The 12,563-nt window shown below is 35.6% G+C and overlaps 1 long non-coding RNA gene across 1 annotated transcript; it reads right to left on the reverse strand.

The window, feature by feature from the left end:
• Positions 1 to 6,356: 6,356 nt before the first annotated feature.
• LOC135229084 (uncharacterized) lies at positions 6,357 to 12,227 on the reverse strand. Its single transcript, XR_010319880.1, has 3 exons — positions 12,176 to 12,227; positions 8,273 to 8,408; positions 6,357 to 6,429 (listed from the first exon to the last, which is right to left on the reverse strand). It is a non-coding gene; the product is annotated as an uncharacterized LOC135229084 (long non-coding RNA).
• Positions 12,228 to 12,563: the final 336 nt, after the last annotated feature.

Here is a 12,563-nt window from a genome sequence, read left to right on the forward strand (position 1 = left end):
ATTGTGGGAAGAACTGGTGAAAATTTTGGCCACTTTAAATAAAAATTAAACAATAAACAATGCTAAAAATAAACTATTACTGCCTCATCTTTAAAAAAAGGTACTTATGTTGCTGTCACCTGATTTTTCTGTTTTAGCAATTACCTGTTGACTTTCTACTACAGAAGAGGATTTAGGTGTTTCCAAACCCCTATTCTGTACCATATCACACCCATGCAAGCTTCGTTTCCACCCCCCAATATAATTATATTGTAATTTTGGTAAGATCATTGACCAGTTTTCACTTTGTTAAGTCTGTGCAAATTTGTAGCAAGTCACTTAATACCTTAGGTACTGGTTTTCTTATTGAAACTGGCAACATGAATATTTAACTCATAGAGTTACTTGTACATTCATAACTTTAAGAAAAATGTAAACTACAATATAAAAAGAGAAGAAAACACAGAACAACAATTTCCTCCACCAGTGATGTTTTATTTTTAAAGGGCCCAGGAGTAGCAAACACTGAATCTCGCAGGTTTTATTCTTACAGGTCAGAGGGGACAATCTCTAGTCAGGAGTTTTGTTTAGAGGAACCAAAAGGAAAGAAAAAAAGTGTTATACTCAAAACTCTCTCTAGTGAATTACATTGATTAAAAATTCCAGTTGGCTTAACCACTCCCTTTTTTTTTTAGTTTAAGTAACCTTACTAAGAAAAACCAAAGAATTGAGAATGAAAGTTCTGCATAGGAAAAGTAAGAACGATAAACTCAGAGCCAAAAACATAGGCTTTTTGTCCATTACCTCTTGACACTTTTGTAAAATGCAATATCAGTCAAAAAGAAACAGACATGTACCCACATTAAAAAAAAAAAAAAGAATCAAACAATGAAATACGAGACATCAACAAAACACTGGAAGCTGGAAAATAGGTGGACAATGGTAATTAATCGAGCAGACACAGTAAGGTTGAAACTTAAACGTAATGAAGAAAGGAAAACCAGTAAGAAAAAAAATCAAGGCTCAAGAATAAGATGAGACTTCTTGCTATGATGAAGAAGCTTCTATCAGACTAGTTCACTTCTCCTACTATGGATCATTTTTAAAATCTGTATATAATTAAAAAAAAAATGTTTTTTAAAGTCATCAAATAGCAACCAGGGCAGCCAGGAGATCCTAGAGAGAAACACAGAAATCAGTCTTACAATTTGTCTGCTTTTTCCTCTCAAGGAATTTGCTAACTCCCAGTAAGGGCACAGAAAGCAAGTGTGGTGGCACCCCAGTAAGTTGTTTTGTTGTTGTTAGTTGCCAACAAGTTGGCTCAGATTCACAGGGACCTTATGTATAACAGGATGAAACGTTACCTGGTCCTGCTCCATTTCCATGATCTTTTATGTGTTTGAGCCTGTTGTTGAGACTACTGTGTCAATCCATCTCATTCGGGGTTTCCCTACCTTTCATTGACTCTCCACTTTACCAAACATGATGTCCTTTTCTAGCGACTGTTCTTTCCTAATGATGCACCCAAAGTAAGCAAGCCAAATTCTCGCCATCCTTGTTTGTTAAACCTACCAACCAACCAACCAACCAACCAACCAACCAACCAACCAACCAACCAACCAACCAACCAACCAACCAACAAACCCAGTGCCTTCAAGTCAATTCCAATTCATAGCGACCATATAGGACAGAGTAGAACTGCCCCATAAAGTTTCCAAGGAGCGCCTGTCGGATTCGAACTGCTGACCCTTTGGTTAGCAGTCGTAGCACTTAACCGCTATGCCACCAGGGTTTCCCCTTGCTTGTTAGGAGGCAAAAATTGGAGTTGAAAGTCATCAAACCAGTTAGGACTCGAGGGATGGAAATCCCCCCAAAAAATGCATGTATAGCAAGAGGTCAAGAAACCAAGCAGAGAGCAGTTTCAAAGAGTGAAAAAGCTGAGCAGATACTGCTACGAAGGTATTTACATGTGATTAATCTTTAAATCATCTGACCTTTAGTAAAGCAGATTATCCTCCATATTGTGGGTGGGCCCCATACAATCAGTTGAAGGCCTTACAAGCAAAAACTGAGGTTTCCCAAGGAGATAGATTCTGCCTCAAGACTGATTTTGGGTACAGGACTGTGGAGTTCCCAGTCTACTGCCTGACCTACAGATTTTTGAACTTACCAGCCCCCAAAATCATGGGAGCTAATTCCTCAAGATGATCAGTCTCAATTTTGCTCTCTTTTTCCATGTGCGTGTATGTTTGTGTGTTTGCATGTGTATCTCAGTGGCTCTGTTTCCCTGGAGAACCCAAAGACAGGGTCACACTGCAATAAGAAATTTACAAAGAAAAAAATCTAAGAGATTTAAGGCAGGGGTATACTAGGGGACTGAAAACAGGAGAATTAGTTGAAAGTCTGCGTAAGATGCAGTTAGATTACCAGATAGCACTCCTTCTTTCCCCATATTTTCACTTGTTCACCTCAAGAAGAAGACAGGTACAGTTTCTTGACAGATTAGTCAAAGAAGCAAGAGAAGATTTTGCAAGATGTTATGATGAAAAGGAAATTTCAGAGACTAAGAAAAAACTATCAAAAAAAAAAAAAAAACCATAGCGACCCTACTAGACAAAGTAGAACTACCCCACAGGGTTTCCAAACTGTAATCCTTACAAAAACAGACTGCCACGTCCTTCTCCCACAGAGTGGCTGGTGGGTTCAAACCAATTAAAAACATAACAGTGTGAAATGTAAAATATTTTTAATAGAAACGATGAAGGATAAAGTTCAGGAAATGTAGAAATAAGGAAAAAGCAAGACAAAAAATAAAATAGATAACAAAATCTGAATAATCTATGAGTTCTAACATCTTACTAATGCCCACTGCTGTCAATTCCGACTCACAGCAGCCCTACAGGTCAAAGGAGAACTGTACCATACGGTTTCCGAGGCTGTGAATTTTTATAGAAGCAGACTGCCACATCTTTCTCCTATGGAGCAGCTGGTGGGTTCAAACTTCCAACCTTTCAGTTAGTAGCTGAGCAGTTAACCACTGCACCACCAGGGCTCATTCTACTAACAGGGGCTCCAAAACAGTAATACAGACAGACCAAAGGAAAAGATATTTTTTAAAACAATTTACATATAACAATTCCCAGAACTCAATGACATACATTTCTAGACTGAAAAGTCCCACTGAATGTCCACCAAAATAAAGACAATAAAAAAAGGCCTACAGGAGAAGAAAAATAAAGAAAATTATAAAAGCTTCAAAGGAGAAACATTTGATTGCCTATAAAGGATTAGGGTTCAAAATAGCATTAGACTTCTTAATGTCAATACTAAAGCTGTAAAAATAAGACAACAGAGCAACACCTTCAAGTTTCTGAAAATCATTTTCTATGTAGAAGAATACACCCAGCCAAATTATCAATGAAGTACAGGCCAAAAACATTTTTCAACAATTTAAGGTCATAAAATTTTTATCTCCAAGACACCTTTTATAAGGAAGCTATTGAAAGATTTGTTTCCACAAAGAAAGAAAATCCAGAGTACATAACATAGGGGAGAGGCAAAGAGAAATCCTAGGATGATACTGAAGGGGAACTTCCAGGGCAACATCTCTGAAGGCCTAGGTACCAAACCAGGAGAGGGAAAGAATGGAGAACTCCAAGGACGGAACAACAACGAAAAGGAACAAATGGGCTATTTGTTGAATGTGATCACCCTGTAACGTTATCAACCTGGCAGAGTTTCAGTATGAGCTGGGGATATATACAAGGGAGCCCTGGTGGCACAGTGGTTAAAGTGCTTGGCTACTAACTGAAAGACTGAAGGTTTGAACCCACCAGCTGCTCTGCAGGAGAAAGATGTGGCAGTTTGCTTCCATAAAGATTGATGGAAACCCTATGGGGCCATTCTACTTTGTCCTGTAGGGTCACTGTGAGTCAGAATCGGTTCAATAACAATAGGTATGGCTTATAGAAAACTAGTCAAATTAAAAAACAAGGGAATTACTCCAGAGGATATAAAAATGGCAATAAAATCAGTACAGTACATGGGCAATTGTCAACAATATTGATCTACTCAAAATCACATAAAATCTATTTAAATTAAAATTACGAGATAACTATTTGGGGGTGATAAGGAGTAAAGAAGCATATATGTAGCAAGTTCATTTTCCTTAAAAAGTGTCACTTCTTTGTCTAATACTCAAAAATTAAGAAATAATAAACTCATTTAGAAAAATGGAAGACAAAAACAGAATGTTTAAACAGTTAAAAGTGGTTGCCTTTTGGGCAGCAAAGAGAAGGGGTGAGGAGCAGTGAGGGAGGAGACTTGTTTTCTTACACAGGCTGTTTTTACTTTTTTAATTTTCAGGCTGTGCATATGGATTTAATTCTTGAAATGTCTTTAAAGAAAATCTGAGATGAAGAAACAGAGAATGCAGTGTTCACTCATCTGACAAACTTGGGTTACGTGTTGGACCACCTAGTATACATAGTCCAGGCACTGTCTAACTGCAGGCAATACAACAGTGCCACAGACACAGGCCTGCAGGAAGAGAGGTGGGGATACAGTGTGGAGAGAAGACTTTAAAATGGGAAAGACATGTACTTGTTCATATGCTAATGTGAAAGGGGCTGTGCTGAGATAAACGATACAGAACCTACCAGCTACTCAGGAGAAGGTAAGATCATCTGCTTCTGTAAAGATTTACAGCCTGGTCACCCTATAGGGCAGTTCTAGTCTGTCTTATAGGGTCAAACAGGGATAAATGAAGGAGCAAAGGTCCTAAGAAAGGAAAAGTGGCCAGGACCCACAACACACTGAGAAGCACTAGCCTCGGGTGGGAGAACAGATATTTCGTTCACGGATATGGGCAGTAAGACACTCAGATGAAGGGGGGTTCGCTGAATTCTGTAGATGGGGGATAGACCTAACTCTGTAGAAGTTAAAGGGGATAAAGCTAAATAATTCAACTCTCAGTTGTCTTTAACATTTAAGGGAATAGTGGTGGTTGGTAAAGGCATCTAAGCAGGTGAAGGCAGACAAGGATTGGAAGTGAGGGTATTCCAGCAAAAGGAACCACAAAGGGAGTTTGGGAAAAAAGTGAGAAATAAAATTTGGTCAAAACACATGGTACTTATGGAGGAATAACTGAAAAAAGAGAAAAGAGCTATTGCAGATAGCATTAACTACAGCAAAGAAGCACATTAATAGAAAGTGCACTTTATTTTGCCTGAATATATCCAAATTGAAAGTGTTGAAAAGCAAAGGTACCACTTTAAGGACTAAGGTGTGCCTAACCTAAGCATGGTGTTTTCAATCACTTCATATTCAAGTGAAAGCTGGACAATGAGTAAGGAAGACCTTTGAGTTATGGTGTTGGTGAAGAACACTGAATATACCATGGACTACAAGAACGAACAAATTTGTCTTAGATGAAGTACAACCAGAATGCTCGTTAGAATCAAGGATGGAGAGATTTCATCTCACATACTTTGGACATGTTATCAGAAGGGACCAGTCCCTGGAGGAAGGCATCATGTTTAATAAATTAGAAGGTCATCAAAAAAGAGGAAGACCCTCAACAAGATGGACTGACACAGCAACCGCAACAATGAGCTCAAGCATAGCAACAACTGTGAGGATGGTGCAGGACCAGGCAGTGTTTCGTTCTCTTGTACACAGGGTTGCTATGAGTTAGAATTGACTTGATGGCACCTAACAACAACTCCTTGAAATTATCACTACCTTAAGAGTAAATCTTGGTCAACAATTATTACTCTAAAGCAGAGATGAGAAGGTAAGAGGGCAGGGAAACTAGATGACTGGAAATGGAACAACCAGAATGAAAATATTTAGAATGCTGACACACTGTGAAAAATGTAAGCAACGTCACTGAACAATTTGTGCAGAAATTGTTAAATGGGAACCTAATTTGCTGTAGGTTGCTATGAGTTGGAATTGACTCAATGGCAATGGCTTTTTTTTTTTTAATTTGCTACGTAAACTCTCACCGAAAATATAAATATTATTTTTCAGAAATAAAAAAAAAAAAGTAAATCTCTAAATTGGATATGTTTTTAATGCACATATTTCAGTTCCAAAATTTTCTAAATATGACTTCATAAACAACATTAAATACAATGTAGACTAATACTATTTTTAACCTGTTTAGGGAATTTAGCTTTTTTCCCTTTATTAAAATTATACAAACTAAAGGCACAGTTCATCCTATGCTGGATATGCCACACTGCCCTTGCATAGCCAAAATAGTAAAACTTCCAGTCATGCAGATTAGCTGATTTTACAACATAAAGTTCTAAAAACAAGTCAAAGTAGGAAATGACATCTGAAAATAAAGTGTTCATTTATATGAATGCTTGCCTGACCCAACATGACCTGAGTATTTGACAAGGCACCTTCCTGTTTCTATACTCCACAGCAAAGCCGTGTGATCTGGAAGGTTGAAATAAAAAGTAATAATTTAACCATGACCAATTTTATGGTCTTTTAAATAAAAGAATAAGTATTCTAAATATGTAAAGTTAAACTACGACTAATATCTCTTGCATCTTTATATGTACTACTGTGTAATTCAATCTATCAAAACTAAAGTTTCCAAAAAGATCAGAGATGTTGGGGACCTGTCCAAGGTCACATAACTGGCAAATGGGAAAACTGGGACAAGATTTCAAAATTCATTATTATACTGACTTCATTATACTTGAGGCTTAAAATACAGAGGTCATTTATATAATAGTTTCATTATTTTTGTCTGAGTATTAAATGTTTCTGGACATCTTAGAATATTTAAATTCAAATTAATACCATCCAAATCCAGGAACAAATTAATTCTGATAATAAATATTCCTTTGGGCCTTTCCTCTTATAGGTACAATTTTAAAAAGTAGATTTTTTTTTTTAAGAAAATCTGAGAAATATGTAAAAAGACCAGACTTAATGGTCTGACTGAGACTAGAAGGACCCCAGAGGTCATGGTCCCCAGACCTCCTGTCAGCCCAAGACAGGAACCATTCCCAAAGCCAACTGTTCAGACGGGGATTGGACTGGACCATGAGATAGAAAATGATACTGGTGAGGAGTAAGCTTCTTGGCTCAAGTAGACACATGAGACTATGTGGGCAGCTCCTGTCTAGAGGGGAGATGAGAAGGGACAGGGGGACAGGAACTGGCTGAATGGACACGGAAACACAGGGTGATGAGGAAGAGGGTGCTGTCTCATTAGGGGGAGAGCAACTAGGCGTATATAAAAAAAATATATAGGAAGCTGTATATACATTTTTATATGACAGTCTGACGTGATTTGTAAACTCTCACTTAAATCACAATAAAAAAAAAAAGAAAATCTGAGAAATAAATGCTAATTATCCAAGTGGAATTTCAGAAATATCAGAAAAGGGTCCTTTTACTCATTTTTCATCATAATTTCCCAAGCAATATGGGGTGCTCATGTAGGAACAAAATTTCATACAAGAGAGGAAACACAAAACAGAAAGAACTTTCTTCCTTACTCTTACTAGTTTATCATTTTCTATTTCCACTTTAAAAAGCAGGATCTAACGAGTAACTTCTCACAAGCTAGGAAAATGATTTTCAACAAATACCGGTTTTTAATTTCAGTCCTTTTTATCTGAAGGGGTGTTACTTTATGCCACCTCAGATAGCTTTCATAAAATCTACCTTCTTAAAAGTAGCTTCATTGAGAAGAAAGGGGTCTCTAACACCCCGTTTCTCTGACTCCCATAGGTAAGCTCTAGGAGTCTATCCTCCCCTCTGGCTGAGCTCCTTGGACAGTATGCATTTTTGAACAATAATTGCACTTTCCCTTAGTTGTACTTCACTAGTGGAAAAAATAATTTTGAAATTTTCATATCAAGAAACACTCTGAGCTATGAGTATCAAGAAAACCAATCAGGAAAACTATCTAACTGGTTTTAAAAATATCCCACCTGATGTTTCTAACTGATTCTTTCACACAATTAAATTAAATCCAGATAGAACAAGTATTTCCTTACTCCGATATTTAAGGTTGGCTATAGTATCACACTCAGCTACAGTATTCAAGACACTGGGCAAAGACAGCCCTAAAGGTCTTCAGTACTAAGCACTGCTGCGTGGACAGACAGCAAAATTCTATTTCTTAGTCTTAGTGATTAATCAAGGGATCATTCTATCACTGGCAACTGAAAGTCAGAAATTTCAACCAGTTATCAAGCAATTATTTTTCAATAAGCTAGTTTGATTAATTTTTCTCTAGTTTAAATCTTTCAAAATTTACCAGCAGATGCAGTTCCCAGCACCACTGGCTGTGTCCTTGCAACACTCACATCCCAGATTCCATCCCTGTGACCGATATACTCCTTCACGAGCTGGCAGATGGCCCTGGATGTTGTAGTCTTAAAGCTGGAAACAATCTAAAATAGTAAAGGGAAGGAATATTTTTAAACAACATACTGAAGTGAATTCTCTTAAGTTAAAAAAGGTGAAACAGAAAATATGTCTTGAAAAATGCATAAATTACAACTAGAATATTCAAAGCACTAAAAGGATACAATCCAAGTGTAAGCAGCAGAACTGAAATGCCTTGTGTAGTAATGGCAGACACATTCTGCTAGAAAGGAGAGAGAACGAACAGAGTCCTGAAGGTTTCAGAGGGCTGCCTCTCTATTTCAGTTTGCTATTATTCAGATAAGCAATGTCTTACTACAGAAGAAAGGTTTATTTGGATGTTTCAAGTCACTGTTTCACAAATCCAAATAGACAAAGTTTCCAAATTTTTTAGAGAGGAAAACAAAAGTAGCTAGCTAGTTAGCTAGGCAAGAAAAATTAAGAAAGGTGTATCCCAAACTGTTGACAATAACTATTTTTATTACTGGAGAACTTTTTTTTTCCCCTCTTATTTGATAATGTACAACAACCACATATCAATAGGAGGAAAAAAAATCCATGGGGAAGGAATCAAAAAGACAACACTTCTAACAAACGAACAGATTGGTTCAAAATCATTTATTGAGCACTTGATAGGTGCCAGGCACTGTACTAAATGCAGGAGACACATGAACAAGACAGAGATTTCTTGCCATTAAGAAGCTTACAGTCTCAGAGAAAACACACATGAAAACAATACAATGTGATACATGCAATAGTAAAGGTATTGTCTTGTATCAGGATACATGCAAAAAACAATTCTGATTTTCTTTTACAAGGAAAAATACCAAGTGAGGAAGAACTAAACAAAAATTTCTTCAGAGTTTTGTTTTTAAATTGTTCTCAGATATGAGCGGCTTTTCAGTAAACCAGAATAATGTACATTATTCAGAATAGGGAAACTATAAAATCAAGTGAAAAAGGAAAGCTGGTGGTATTACACGGCTTATTTAAAACACTAAATAAAGCCCTGAATATTTATCTAAATGTGTTCTTACTACATTAAAATACAATCCACTGTTACAATTCAGGTATGCATAAATTATCCCACTGACACAGTGAAAGATTAAAACAAAATGGTTGATGAAGATAATGACTCTTTTATAAGTAATATATAAAAAGTTCCATTTGACTTGGTTTCAATTTAAAAGGAATTATAAAAGAACTTATTCAAACCCATCATTATCTTTTTTTTTTTTTTTGCAAGCTAGTACCTTACTCAACCAAGTAAAATCATCCCTCTAAAATGTGGAAAAGTGCTTTCGGTGGTATCAAGTGCCATTTAGATGTTAATATCACAACACTTAATGCAAAACTCTCCCCTATAATTAAGTTACAATAAATTTCATTTTCCAAGTCTCTCACCATTTCTAATAAATCTTATTATAAGAAATATACTACCGTAAGTTAAATTCTTTACCTACTCTATTTTTACGTAAGAACAGACAGCTTTTCATTTGCTATGAGAACGCACTTCAACCACATTTCTGGTTGCATGTGGAAGCTGAAAAGAAGATAATGTGCTGTTTACAGATATTACAACAAATCACTCAACAGAATGTTTCCAAAATTTCCATACACTTTGATCGTCCATTAATTTTAGCTCTTTGTTCTTAAAAACGCTGATTTAGTAAAAATTACATAGAGGTCCAAACACAGCCTGAATTACTTATAAGAAACATTCATGAAGAAACACAATAGAATGAAACAAGAAATGGATGCTTATGCCTGCCATCCTAAGTTATCATTTTAATTAAGATATAATCTAAAATACTTCTTAATGAAGAGCTTTTTTCACAATGAAAGATAACAATGTTTATAAAAATACTACTTTGCAAACATTTTCACAAAATTCTTTAAAGTCATTTGTGTGTTGGACTATCTTAGCCCCCTTCCGATAGGGCATTAGAAATATGTCATTAGCCGCCCAAGAAGGGGAAAAACATCTTCTGGGTTTATTTAATATACTTGTCTTCCCACTATCTCACCAAACATGCTACTTGCCTTTCATGGCTCTGAGTCAAAAGGAGGGAAAGTAATGAATCTAGACTGCAGTATTTTTCTTGTATTCATACTTAGCTTTAATACCAAGAATCCATGTTGTAGTACAAATGAGAATATACTGTTACCAAACTAGTTCTTCAATTTTTGAATAATGTCTTGTATTTTCATTATTATTCTTTGAAACTGCTACAGGGAGTGCATAAAGCTCATTAGTAATATGCTTCTTATAAATTCAGATGAATTTCCAGTATCTGAAATGACTGTGGCTTTAAATATCTCCAATACATTTTGTTAAAGCATTCTTGTATATATCTTTACCTTTGCCTAGATTTTATTTTTTACTGCTCATAATAAGGGGTAATGTTATATAATCGTCTCTTCTCCTTCAGAAATAATCAGAAAGTTTAAAATTTGGAATTGTAAGACCATACATGGCATATATACAACTGCAACTACCCGAATAAGCAATATAATACAACATAAAAAAAAAGTTAAATGAAGAACATAATCTCACACTTCCTTTAACGAAAATGTTTAATGTTAATTTATTGAAATTTTTAAAACTAATAAGCATAAGCTAAATGATATTATGGAAACCCTGGTGGCGTAGTGGTTAAGTGCTATGGCTGTTAACCAAGGGGTCGGCAGTTTGAATCTGCCAGGGGCTCCTTGGAAACTCTGTGGGGCAGTTCTACTCTGTCTTCTAGGGTCGCTATGAGTCAGAATCGGCTCCACGGCTGTGGGTTTGGTTTTTTTGCTAAATGATATTATATGACCAAAAGGTATCAAACTAATTAGCAACTTACATTCCAGAGGTTATTCAAAAAAAAAAAGTAACAGTAGAAAATACCAGCAATATTCAGGTTTTTAAAAAAATAACAAAGAATTACCAAGGACTTTCAAAGAAGCAGAAATAGCAGAAGTCTGAATTTGCTCTACTAATTGCAGTTAATCTCACTATGGATGTCACGCTGAATAATTTTAATTTCAAGGGAACAACTGGAAGCAAAATAAAGGTTAACTATTTATGCATCACAGCAAATTCACTAAAAATTTCAACTTTTTTTTTTCAAGTTTAGCAAAAGGAATGTATATTCATTCATAAGGTTAGGTGATATATCTTTTATATATTCAAAATAATCCAGAGATGCATACAAAATCATCTCAAAATGTTACTTCGTAATAGTACTCCATCATAAATAAATTCACAGACACTTAAATCCTTGCCACTTTAAGATGGTAATAAAAAGATATTTTAAGAGCAAGCGAAATACCAGGAATGTTCCTGTTTGCCTTAAGAGACACACCTTCGTGTCTTGATCACACTCATAAAATTAAGGAAAAGAAGATAATGAACTAAAATGTAACTATAACTCAGAATATAATTTGCATTGTTTTATACATATCTAGTTGCTTTTTCCAAATTCAGAGCCTTTATGTCAAGCCAATTAAAAACAGAAAACGTATTTTTTCTCTTAAGACAGTATTTACCAAGGTATAATGTATCGATTTCATAAATATTAGGGCAGGTTAGTGTTTAAGTATCTACATACTGTGGTCATTTAACATATTTATGATATTCCTTTTAAAAATTAAAATTTTCCCCAAAACAAGATATTTATCTTTTTCTATTAAATATTTCCAGCTGAAAAATATGCAATTTAAAGTACACATCTACACATCTTAAATACCACATGACTGGCTCAAGCGTAAACACAGATGTGGAACCAAGAGCTAGTGTCTTGTATACCTTGCTAGTAGAAGCTTTGTAAGTGGTCTTTAATTTCTGAGAAAGCTGACTGGTACTACGACTGGCTGTAGAGACAAAGAATTGACAATCAAATACAATCATATACACAAAGAATCACAGAATTTCCAACCCAGAATGAACATGAGATAGCAAATCTAATCTCACATTTACACAGAAAGAAAATGAAACCCAGAAAGGTTAATTTGCCCCAAGTGACATATACACAATGGAAGTTGAACTAAGAACTCACACTTCCTGGCTTTTTATTTTTCTATACCAATACCTGAATTATTGATTCCAAGTTTTGCTGATACATAATCTAAAGAATCAGTGTCCTTCATTAAATTCTGAATTATCTCAGTATATAATCTGTGGGACAATCCTCTTA

This window comes from Loxodonta africana, chromosome Y, assembly GCF_030014295.1.
Source record: "Loxodonta africana isolate mLoxAfr1 chromosome Y, mLoxAfr1.hap2, whole genome shotgun sequence".
Lineage (NCBI taxonomy): Eukaryota > Metazoa > Chordata > Mammalia > Proboscidea > Elephantidae > Loxodonta > Loxodonta africana.